Below are 13,130 nucleotides of genomic sequence, written 5' to 3'. Positions count from 1 at the left end.
ATCAATCAAACGGATTGTTGCAACGAAAATAAGTTGGGTTTTTTTAATTCACTAATTAGTTCGATAAAAATGTTGGATTTTTTTTTCATTTATAAACCCTGTGACTATTTGGCCGGCAGCCGGTCAGGTATTAGAAAATACTATTTGACCGGCAGTCTAGTTTTTACAGTAAAAGTCGAACTAAATAAAAAATAAACCTAACCCTAACACAAACCCTAACCCTAACCCTAACCCTAACCCTAATTAGTTAGATGTGTGGTAATGAGATGACCTATATCTCATTTTAAACGAAATTAAACTAAAAAAAAGCTCATCAAACATTTAACAAAGCTCTTTTACAAGGGCCGGTTGTATGAAAGCCGAATAGCGATATCCACCGGATAGTGATTTTTCAACCCTTCTAAAAATGTTAGAAAAGCGATAGAATTCAGCTTTGGAAACAACAATTATTAAAGAGGATCATCCATTTAGAAATACCAAGATTTAATCAATGTTATTGCAAACATCGGGCGATTTTAACGCGATTGAAAAAATCACTATCCGGTGGATAGACGCTATCCGGCTTTCATAAAACCGGCCCCAGGTGTTATTGTAAACTGAACAAAGCATGCATGTAGACGCGTAGGCTTGTAGGCAGCGTTCTTGATACTTAACCTTGCTGGGTATTCTATAGTTGTGCAAAAATCTTTTCATGTCATATTTATTACAAGCCAAGTTACTCTGAGTGAAAAAAGACTTGTAGGAATCTTAAATCACTATAGTTACCCAGACCAGACAAACGCAATGGTAGAAAATAGACGATTATTGTAAACACGATAACAATCTAGGTTTTAACCCTCGAATCTAGAACGACGGAATTGGCTTCATTCAGTTCTAAACATTTTTACCGCGTAGCTGAACTATGAGCCTACACAAGAAGTTTCATTATTTACCATGACAAAGTTTGAGGGGTGCTATTGGTTGATGATAACAATAGAACGCAATAAAACACAATGAATTATTATAGAAATTAAATACTTATTGAGTTTAAGTGGAAAATGTGAAGAGCCTCGTCAGAGATTCGAACTCTGGACCCCTGGTTTACTAGACCAGTGCTCTAACCACTGAGCTGAGGAGGCACCCACAAAAAACAAGCATGCGCAAATTGAAATGTAAACAAATGTTTCAAAAAACGTATTTAAGTCTTTTACTCACCCTCAACATACACAGTTAAAAAAATTAAGCCTTATCAGATAGTTGAACTCCGGACCCCTGGTTTACGAGACCAGTGCTCTAACCACTGAGCTAATAAGGCAAACCCGCAACACATTTCAAAAAGGTAAAATGAATTACTGGCGAAAAAGAGTTATTCCTGCCAAGCTAAACCTCAAAAGGGAAAATATTAGTTTTAAAGTTTGGTAGATCAATTCAGTAGATTTCAGAAAGGGCATGAGATTATCCTGTAGACGATGGTAATGGTAATCATACCGTGATATGGTAGTTGAAAATGTTACAGTGTTATTTTTGAGCCTTTACAAATTATTCTTGAGTTATAAAAAATGTGATACGCAATATAAAAAAGTCGCACGAATTCATTTTCCTGATGTTCAGTACTTGTATATGATGATTGACAAGGTCTTCCCACATTGTTGACATGTTTACAACGTCTACATTTGTGACCTTCCACGGGAAAACGTACGTTAACGATATTTCGTTGAAACGGCAAAACGAACGGATAACGAACGGGTAGTGAACGATCTGTAATAACGTTTCAACGAACCCAAAAAACGTTTTGACGAATTCAGCTAAAAATGTGAACGTTTAAAGTCGAGAATACGAACGGATAAATAAACGTTCAATCTGAAGCCGTTTGAACGATTTATGTTTATGAACGGTTTTAACGAATTAGTCTGAACGCCTGTTGCGCGTATGATTGACGCAAGATATTATTGACTAATTAAAAGAATAGGAAATATTTTCAAACACGTAACATGTGTTGGCGCAAGTATGCGTGTACATATAAATAGCTATACCTTCATTTGAATGTTTAACTAAATTTATTAGCTAAACTACCTAAATCACATTATTTATACTTATATATATATACACATTTGCATTTTGCATCAAAATTCGGGTTTATTAATCGTTAGAAAGCCGAACACGGACAAACTATATGTATGGGTGGTTAAGGACATATAAACACATCATGCATGCATCCGTTTTATTAACACGGCTCTAAACCGAGAGTAAACGAAGATTGCCATAAATGGCCTGGCTTCGATAATAATATCATAGGCAATGTCATTGGTCACCGTCTAAGTTTGGTTGAGTTTCAGCTACTGGATACATATTTTATGTTAAACTAAACACAAGAGATTCCATTGTACACTATTGCTTATACTCTTTGACGCGCAAACGACTAAATTAATTATCGCAAGGATCAAGTTGTTTACAGATGATAACCAGACATTAATAACAGTTATACAGAATATCGCATACGCAAAGCTCGTTTGTATACGAACCAGCGTAGTAACGTGTGCTTGCATGCTGTCAAAACTTATTTGGTATAAATAGCCTACTACATTAAATATCCCAACCATTTATGCACGTGAAAATCCACATTTCAATTTCAGCAATGCATTGCGCGGTAATAAAATATTTAAAATATAAGCTTGAATATTTACCTAATGCTCACAATATGTTCCGTGCGGTCAAGCTTGTCGCGGAATGTCGCCTATACACAGTACTGTCAGTAGCAACTAAGGGCATCATTATACCTTAAGAATATTTAAAAATTTGATAATAATCTATTTTATCCACTGCATGCACCATCGCCATATTTTCTTCGCAAAGCTAAAGCTGCAATGTCCCTATTTCTGCCGCCATATTTTTTCATGTAAGTGATATGTTTTGTGACCATACGATCACATATGCATGTGTTATGACTTATGAACCAGTATATCGCTAATTAATACTTGTGATATTAAATTAACTAAATCCTGGTGGTCATATTCATCAGGAAATATTTTATTTTCCCCAAATATTCGACCATCTACATAGGTAACTGTGTAAATACCTATGCTACCTGCATGAGCCTAACAATAGTGACCTAAAGAAATAGAACGCGCGTAAATTAATGGGATAATTTTCGAAATCTTCATTTCAAACCACCGCGGCAATCCGCAATCCCGAAGGTCCGAATTCAGTTCCGCCCTGCAAAACAACTTAATACTCAACCCCGGCAGCAAGAAAAGATTGCACAGTATTTTCACTAAAGCAGACGCAAACGCGAAACCGGGTTTTTAAATCACAAAGAGTGCAAATAATTTTTTCTGCAAAGCATATAGCAATGCTGCCGCCCATATAGAAACGACAATGCCAAATGCATGCACAGGGGAGTTTATACTCACCATTTTAAGAAACAAACGATCCTCAACATCTTCGAGACATCTACTTGTGACACAATTTGTGCCTCCTGCTTACAGTAAAATTAACTAATCAAGATTATTTAAGACATGCATGAAAGCATTAATCCATTTTGTCTGGCGAAATCTTTTTATATCATATAATTATATATATTTCGAGGTAGCATCTACCCCTTTTTTATGAAAAATGTCAGCAAAGTTTGTAAACAATTGTTGTTTCAATGTAAGTAAATGCATCCTATAAATTGTAACCACCACGGCCCAAGCTAACAACTTTTCTAACCTCAGCCAAGCCATTTTCAAGGTCTGGCAACCTTTCATGTCATGTTTATTCGGAATGATTGGATGATCGTGGCCCAACTTGATTCCACCGGCCATGATAAGCAATCTAAAGAGTTATATTGCAGTGCGCATTTATATCCGAATACATTTTACTCGCGTTAACATATACTACATAAATGCAATTGAGAACGTCTTGTTATATACAATTGCATGATCATCTATATGAAATCTTACTTCGAATGCGTGTCATATTTCGATATATATGCATGGTCAATAGAGAGCTACAGTTTAGCCAAGCAAATACACTCAAGGGAAAAAAAACTTTAGTTTAAATCGAGAGAACCGTTATACGAATTCTGTTGATGATTTCATCAATAAGCCTGATTTCAATGCTTGGAGGAAAATAATTGCAAGCGCGCCTAATAAAGTGGCCAAGTCATGACTTTCCTTATATCATAGCTAATGTTTCATTTAGTGTTCATACCTGGTATTAACCTTTATATATGCTTGCGTTAAAACGCCTTGACTTCTCCATAGATGCTAATATCCAGCAAATATTTGGGACAGTCTTCGCGAAATTATTGGTAAAGATCTTTACCCGCGCGCTCATGCACGCATAAACAGTTGACAGGCGCCATTTCAAATTTGCTCATTTTGCCGCTCTAGCTGGCAGGCTTCAAGGTGCAATGACCATGCATAATTGCAATTTAATATCCGGAATGTAATTTCTAATCAAGGGAGCCCAAATCAAAATTAGTGAAAATTTTCCTGTTGCCCAACAGCTGATATGTTGTCCAAGCAAGATAAATTCCAATGCTCCTTTTCTGATGAATTATATATAGCGAAATATATGTGGCAAAATATCTGTCAAACTAAATGTTTGTAAACGTTAGCTTGGCAACTTGCCCTTTGGGCTTGTGTCAGCCCAGTTGTGCGCAAGAAGGACTGCACGCACTTTAAAACATAGCGCAAAACTCAACCTCACAAAACACGGAATTTTTTTTGTAATAAAAAAAGTCACACAATGAACATCATTGATATAGGTTCATTACTCTCATACAGTCTCTATCATTTATACGATTTGAGCCTTTTCCGCGTTCCACGTTTCCGATTCGAGGAGCAAGTCGAGAGAAATCAAATTACAACCAAAATATACATGGGGAGTGAATTGTGCTGAAATGTGCATATATCAATATATATGAAGTATTTTTTTGTGAATTAAGAGTCTAAATAAATATTTACAATGCATGAGTTATATTTATGCCATATATAAGTTATATTTATGCAATTGCCACCGTTCAACATGCCAGCAACGATCGAGCCAGATGGCTTAGATCTGGGGAGACAAAGATACCTTTTTAAGGAAATAAGACAATTTTGTAAGCGGGGCACTGAGGATCTTGTTGCTCCGGCTCTAGTTTTAGACTAGATGCACGTACATATTTAAATTGCTATTATATTCATGCAGTGGCGTAACGAACAGAGCCGAGGATGGGGTCTTGAGGTATACTTGGTACTGCGGGGTCCCTTAATTCGCTGTTTGTCATAAATCACGTTTTGCTATACTATGATGTTTCGTTATCTATCCTGGCCTCCAATAAATGAGGATCTCTTAGTTCTCGTCGTAACCCTACCGAACGCGCGTTAGGTCACTGTATTTATGTCTTCAAATATTACCTAGGGTATTTCAATTGTTGTATAATTTGTAGCTATGTCAGACTGCATTAAAGACAACGAATTTCAAGCTGAAAGGTCCGTCCTAGGATGCGGTCCTTAATTTTGAATAGATTTTAATCAGTAGCTGCTTCGTACGGAGGCCAGATAAGTTTATCAGATGTAAATAAATTAGCTATATATACATATGGTTTAAAAGTACGATATTAATATGTAACACGCAAAATCCCTCAATTCATTTTAAAATCTGGTTTTGTCTGTTTACATACATTTAGAGACTTCCGACAATTATGCAACTTAATTAGCACCTTGCCAAGGCATATTATGGCTCGTAATGCTAATATATGGCTTGCGAGTTGTTTGTGCGCGCGGTGAAATTTGGCTTATGGAAGCTACAGAAGTATAGTAAAGCACAAATTCAAAAATTTTTGAAAAAAGCTTACGACGTGAAATTTGACGCTAATGAAATAATTGCATGCACTGAATCTTAATAGCCTTCATGTCTGCATGACGCTAAGCATAAACCATAACATGAAGCGCACAAAATAGCATTCGATTAGGCTAAATTGATATAATAACCCCACTATTTCCTTTACAAGCCTTCTACTAAGGAACTGAATACGTTTCTGGGAGTATTTCTGTGTAGCACATTCTGCGCTTCTTCTACAAAGTTGTAGCATTGCAAATGTTTAATCTAATATGTTGAACCAAATCCAATGCGATTGAACGAAATTCCGGCAAACGTTTCAACGAACGGTAAATCAAACGGTTGAACGCTTTCGGACCAATTTTCAAACGTTTTTTCCTAAGCGTTCGAACGGGCAATTTCGAACGATGAACGATCTCGAAAATCGTTTCAACGAACGCTTCAAGCGTTTGAACGGCAAACGAACGGATAACGAACGATATTTTCGAACGAACGAAATAGCGTTAACGTATGTTTTCCCGTGGAAGGTCACATTTATGCATACTACATCTCCTCTTTGCATGTATATTGATAGGATTGATACTGCATGTGAAAAGTTATATCGGGAGATTGCAACTTGAGTTCAACACTGCTTTTTTCTTGAAAGAAAGAAACTCAATCGCCGAAAAATTTCAAGTTTTGAGGGCAAACAGGGCTTGCACGGGAATCGAACCCGTGACCTCTCGCACCCAAAGCGAGAATCATACCACTAGACCAGCAAGCCACACCAAGAGAAATATTTCATTATCTTTCAGTAATTTAAAAAAATTCCCGTATATTACATGAAAAACTAAGGTTTAAGACACTTCCGTTAATTCGTGCGGAATTCATCCCATTTTGCTGTTGAAAATTAGCCTATGAAGGACAAAATTTCTGAATAGAGATCGCTTTGACAAGAGGTAATTTCGTTCTAGTCCAATCACCATGTTTATTTACATTTTTAGTAACCGAATCAGAATGCATAAATTTGAGCAGTTGCGTTAAAAGGGTATAATATTAACACTTTCACATCAAGCATTAAAAATTTTAACTACTCTGACTGGTATTTTCTAAAAAATGCGAAAAAAATTATGTCGTATATTTTGAAACGAAATTCCACCTGGTGGCAAACAATTTCTCCGTGTTATATGAACATCTTTCGGAATAACAAGAGACGTAGTCGGCAGGATTTGAACATGCGCGGGAATTTCCCAACAGATTTCTAGTCTGTCGCCTTATAGGGTCTCGTGGAACTCGCGGTGACGGTTGGCGGAAGCTTTTATCATAGGAATTGATTATTGATAGAAATCAGGCAGTTCACAGGGCGTGTAAACAGATCATGCATCAGTGATTGAGCATTCGAATTCAGTAGCATATCCGAGATCGCAATTCAACTGCAATCAATGGCTACTTATTCCGATTTCGAGCATGAGCGGTTTTGGTCATGTCGTTAAGTTTTTATTTCAGTTATTCTCTAAAGTATTATATATTACACGCTTTTTTATTTCAAATTAGAATTTATATAAGATGAGCCTACACAAGAAGTTTCAAAATTTACCATGCCCAAGTTTAAGGGTTAGATAGTTCCCAATATAAACAAGCTTTGCTATTGGTTGATGATAACAATAGAAGACAATGAAACACAATGAAATTTTATAGGAATTAAATACTTATTGAGTTTAGGTGGAAAATGTGAAGAGCCTCGTAAGAGATTCGAACTCTGGACCCCTGGTTTACAAGACCAGTGCTCTAACCACTGGGCTAAAGAGGCACCCGTGAAAAACATTCGTGGACACTGTTTATATAATTGCATTGATGCAAAATTCTAGCGCACAATCAGTTTTTGTACGAGGTTGATACTTACTATAAGTTGAGAGAGTGCATCTAATGTTTGAACGAGAACACGTACCACATTTTTTTCTGAAGAAAATACAACGTAATTATAGACCATCAGCAAGTTGTTGTGAAAGGCTGTTCCCTTTCAAGCGTGAGGGGCGAACAGGCCTTGCACGGGAATCGAACCCGTGACCTCTCGCACCCTAAGCGAGAATCATACCACTAGACCAGCAAGCCAAGTGCAGGACACGGGAAGTGTTCTTTTTCGCATATTTCATCGCTCACAATAAAGACGATGTATAGCATGCATATTTATTAGAAGCCAAGTTACTCTGAGTAAAAAAAAACTTGTAGGAATCTTAAATCACTATAGTTACCCGGACCAGTAGGTAACCCCCCCCCCCCCATATAGCGCCAAATTAACGCAACGCGTGATCCCCACGCGGGCCGTCGAAAACTGTCGGATTTTCCTGAAGTTATGCGTGGTCTCCACGCAGGGTGAGAGTGTGAGGTTATTAAACCGTAATTAAGTACACAGTAAGGATTTGCGATGGAAATATTTTATTTGTCAGGTAATACACGTTTAGTATGTCAACATTTTCATAGTATGTTTCTTTCCATAGCATTAGGATGTTTATTTTAAAAGTTCGTTTGTTGTGCGATGCTTCCCCACCGTTAGTTTATACTTTAATTTTTATATTATCGTACCACGATTGCCAAATATTTACATTGGTTTATAAGGGAACAGGTTTTTTATTTTTGTTTGTTATTACATTTGTCTCTCTCCAGCCATAACCCGTACGCTTCTACAGTTCTACTTCAACTTTAGGACAATGTTGATATGCGTCGGCCGCCAAATGCTTCCCGTAGGTCTCCAGCCATACTAAATTGTTTATCGGTATTTGCGCTTTCGGGCATCCAAAACACTCCAAATTGATGGAGGGAATGTTCAGGTTTGCGAGGAGATCCTTCTCGTATCAAACATATTGTTTACAAAAGGTAATTAGTGTTGCGCTACGGTGTGCGCTACACGGTGTGCGCTACTCCCACGCGTGATGATGTGCGCACAAGTATTTGTTTACAAAACGGTAATTCCTGTCGCGCTACAATGTGCGTTACACCCACGCGTAGTTATGCGTGCGCTACGGAAATAATTACATTACACAGAGTATTTGTTTTCATATGACTACCGTATCATGATACAATATGGCTACCGTATCATGATACATGTCACGTTTGATTGCATTCGACCGAGTGCAGACGTGATTTCAGAGCTCCGTGATTTTTTTAAAGTGATAGAAAGATTTGTACTCTAAATTTGTTCTCAAGTGGCTGTAGAAAGACTCAATAATGTCAATTCATAAATAATCGATAAAGAATCTAGCAATTCTGTCGAATATGATTTATTTGCTACGAAGAAGAACAAACTAATTTGGGGAGGAACCCTTACGCAACTAAAGACGTTAATTGCGAGTGAATTTAAAGACGTCAATGCAAAGGATATTGTATGGAAGTCACCTGGCGGCGGTAGTTGGACATGCTTTTAAACGGTAATTTATTATTAACCTAGTACAGTAAAAGTCAAACGATTTCCTTCGAAGGGAAAGCAGCTGACGCCATTAAAAGCCGTATTTCTGAAGTTATAAATGTACCTAAACCTTCCTTGTTTGGGGTTGTTCGACATTGGAGTCGTCTGAGCAAGCGACACCTATTCGTCCCACGAATAATCCTTGTTGTGGTGGTTGTTCGTGTGAACTCGTTTTAGATGAACTCAGAGATATCAGGCTACAAATGGAGATTTACAATCAAGGACTGATGCTCTACAAAGTTTGGAAAGCACAAAGAAAGTCTGTCTTTCGTTTAATGAATACCAGCAAGAGATATGTCGTTTAAGTCGAGAATTGACTGAAGAAAAAGATAAAAGAATTCAACTTGAATCGGATTTAGCTTCACTCTATGAGAAGCTTTTCTCCTTAGAGCGTGAAAATAAGCTGAGGACGGGCTTATTGGAAAACAAAGAAAATGTCATGCCTGATCAAACATCTTCGGTATCAACAATGACCTTGAATACACAACAAATTGCAAGTTGTTTAAATCCAATTCAAATTGAGACCCCTGATGACATCCCAGGGGCAAATACTGGCATACTATCAAAAACTATTAGCGCTTTCCCAATTATGTCTGATGGCGTGGATGCTCATACTTTACCCTGCTCTAATGTAGGAAGTTCAATCAAATACCTAAATGTTGTGAATTATTTGCCCTGAACAAGTTCATTCGCTCTATGATACGGCTATGATGATGCGGAGGGCGAATGGCGCGATTCATCCGCTGTGTGACACACACCAAAGACCGACGAAGATGAAAGTTGTGAAGGATCTAAGTAAACGTAACTTTGGGAGACCGTTCTTTGTTTGCTGCGATCGTAAAAATCCGTGTAACGTTTGGCAATAGGGTGACAGATTAGAGCTCCCGAAACCGAAGTGTCAGCACGGGGTAAACTGCTGTGTGGGGGTTAAACGCCGGAAATAGTTGTATTAAAACAGATATAGATTTGCATTTTTAACATTTATTCATCTAACGATTAATTACAGCAATAAATTGTAATACATCAAAATCTCATTTCGTATTCCTTTTTGTTCGTTTTCCATGGATTCTTCAACAAACGCTCTATTAGTAAACCTTTTAAAATCGTTTTCTTTATTTTACTATTCATCTTCAAACTTGTATTCGTTCAAAAGTCTTTTGATAAGAAACTTTCTCTTATCAATAGCAGCTTCTATTGCTTCTGGATCAAAATCATCGTTTTCAACAAATGCATATTTTGTGTTCATTATTTTCTTATGTATCGGGTCTTTCTTTAGTTGTCTCATCCACAAAAGGCGCTCCATATAAATATTTTCTAATTCTTTCTGAAGGTTAGGCATGATGTTCGAGAAAGCTTTCCCTTTGGCAGAGTGCTCATCAAAACCACTGTTTACAAGGCTTTCTTGCATTTCTTCGAAAGCTCTATTACTTCTTTGCATTGCTTCTTCTATAAGCGGCATCCATGGGTCCATTTTTTCTTCAGATTCTGAGTCAGTCGTCGTCGCCGAACTTTCAGACTGCTGACTGGAAGTGGTCGAGACATCCTCTTGGAAATCTCCACCTTCGCTGTCATAGTCTGTTTGAGACATGTTTCTTTCTTGCTCTCGTAGTGGACAATACTCCCGTTCGTGTCTGCGCTGATTGTAACTGCGGCTGAAGTATCTTCCGCAAAATTGGCAGCTCATCCCCTTAGCACTAGCAGTGTGGAAATGCCTTGTTATCGAGCAGCAATGCAGTTTTATGAACAGATGAGCAACTGCTCATGAGCAGTTATGAGCATGTGCTCATAGGCCCGTTTGGGCCCTATATGGCCTTATATGGCACTATTAGGCCCGATGGCCCGATTGCTGACTGGGCGTCCCAACCCGCGAATATGGACAAATATTCCATTAAACATCTACGCGGTACTTTAATTTCGTAGTCCAGTGCATGCACACAAACTAAAATGTTAACCATTCCTTATGTACTTTCCTCGTTTCCCCCGAGTTAGAGGTTCTTCGTTTACGACTAGGCTGCACATGCTTTAATTTTGCAGTGCTTAAGTAAACATTAAAGTTTCTCTCCATCTCTTCTTGGCGCTCTAATAAATTTTCCAGACACTCCACCATATTGAATTCCTTTGGTTCTTTACTCTGTCGAGGTACACATATTCCTATCTTACTCCACTTTAACCATTTCTTGCGTTCCTCTGTGTCCATACCGTGTACTTGGTCGAGATGATTTGCTAACCTTGCTAAATTTGTACTACCACAGCCAAACACAGGGCAGTTCCTACGCGTGCGACCCATATTTAGATGATTGCTCAACAAATTCCTAATAATAATTGGCTCATTTTTTCGTGGGTCAGGTATTTTATTAGGCCCGTTTGGGCCCTATATGGCCTTATATGGCACTATTAGGCCCGATGGCCCGATTGCTGCATGACTGGGCGTCCTAACCCGGACAAGTGCGGGCTTATCAACGCAAACTCTTACTTACGGAAGACAAATTCAAACGATCTAAATAAGAAAACAGTGTAGTGCCCGGACAATATGTTTAGAATATTTGTAAAATTGTTCTACCTAAAGTTCGAAACGACCTTGTCTGGGTACGAAACGACCATGTCTGGGTACGAAACGACCATGTCTGGGTACGAAACGACCAGGCCTGGGTACGAAACGGCAGAAGTACGAAATGACAAGAGTACGAAACGACCATAAACCAAATTAATACACGGATTAACGCTTGTAACAAAATAATTAGGTAGAACAATTTTACAAATATTCTAAACATATTGTCCGGGCACTACACTGTTTTCTTATTTAGATCGTTTGAATTTGTCTTCCGTAAGTAAGAGTTTGCGTTGATAAGCCCGCACTTGTCCGGGTTAGGACGCCCAGTCATGCAGCAATCGGGCCATCGGGCCTAATAGTGCCATATAAGGCCATATAGGGCCCAAACGGGCCTAATAAAATACCTGACCCACGAAAAAATGAGCCAATTATTATTAGGAATTTGTTGAGCAATCATCTAAATATGGGTCGCACGCGTAGGAACTGCCCTGTGTTTGGCTGTGGTAGTACAAATTTAGCAAGGTTAGCAAATCATCTCGACCAAGTACACGGTATGGACACAGAGGAACGCAAGAAATGGTTAAAGTGGAGTAAGATAGGAATATGTGTACCTCGACAGAGTAAAGAACCAAAGGAATTCAATATGGTGGAGTGTCTGGAAAATTTATTAGAGCGCCAAGAAGAGATGGAGAGAAACTTTAATGTTTACTTAAGCACTGCAAAATTAAAGCATGTGCAGCCTAGTCGTAAACGAAGAACCTCTAACTCGGGGGAAACGAGGAAAGTACATAAGGATGGTTAACATTTTAGTTTGTGTGCATGCACTGGACTACGAAATTAAAGTACCGCGTAGATGTTTAATGGAATATTTGTCCATATTCGCGGGTTGGGACGCCCAGTCAGCAATCGGGCCATCGGGCCTAATAGTGCCATATAAGGCCATATAGGGCCCAAACGGGCCTATGAGCACATGCTCATAACTGCTCATGAGCAGTTGCTCATCTGTTCATAAAACTGCATTGCTGCTCGATAACAAGGCATTTCCACACTGCTAGTGCTAAGGGGATGAGCTGCCAATTTTGCGGAAGATACTTCAGCCGCAGTTACAATCAGCGCAGACACGAACGGGAGTATTGTCCACTACGAGAGCAAGAAAGAAACATGTCTCAAACAGACTATGACAGCGAAGGTGGAGATTTCCAAGAGGATGTCTCGACCACTTCCAGTCAGCAGTCTGAAAGTTCGGCGACGACGACTGACTCAGAATCTGAAGAAAAAATGGACCCATGGATGCCGCTTATAGAAGAAGCAATGCAAAGAAGTAATAGAGCTTTCGAAGAAATGCAAGAA

The 13,130-nt window shown here is 38.5% G+C and overlaps 4 non-coding genes across 4 annotated transcripts; all 4 read right to left on the bottom strand.

Moving 5' to 3' along the window:
- Nucleotides 1-1,221: 1,221 nt before the first annotated feature.
- Nucleotides 1,222-1,294, bottom strand: Trnat-cgu. The gene has a single exon. It is a non-coding gene; the product is annotated as a tRNA-Thr (tRNA).
- A 5,184-nt stretch (nucleotides 1,295-6,478) lies between these two features.
- Trnap-ugg lies at nucleotides 6,479-6,550 on the bottom strand. Its single transcript has one exon. It is a non-coding gene; the product is annotated as a tRNA-Pro (tRNA).
- A 953-nt stretch (nucleotides 6,551-7,503) lies between these two features.
- On the bottom strand, nucleotides 7,504-7,576 carry Trnat-ugu. The gene has a single exon. It is a non-coding gene; the product is annotated as a tRNA-Thr (tRNA).
- Nucleotides 7,577-7,806: 230 nt separating this feature from the next.
- On the bottom strand, nucleotides 7,807-7,878 carry Trnap-agg. The gene has a single exon. It is a non-coding gene; the product is annotated as a tRNA-Pro (tRNA).
- Nucleotides 7,879-13,130: the final 5,252 nt, after the last annotated feature.

This window comes from Dendronephthya gigantea, unplaced genomic scaffold (assembly GCF_004324835.1).
Source record: "Dendronephthya gigantea isolate DGI-Jeju-01 unplaced genomic scaffold, DenGig_1.0 000149F, whole genome shotgun sequence".
In the NCBI taxonomy this organism is placed as follows: Eukaryota; Metazoa; Cnidaria; class Anthozoa; order Malacalcyonacea; family Nephtheidae; genus Dendronephthya; species Dendronephthya gigantea.
The sequence above is the reverse complement of the archived record's forward strand: the minus strand, read 5'-3'. Positions and strand labels throughout refer to the sequence as shown.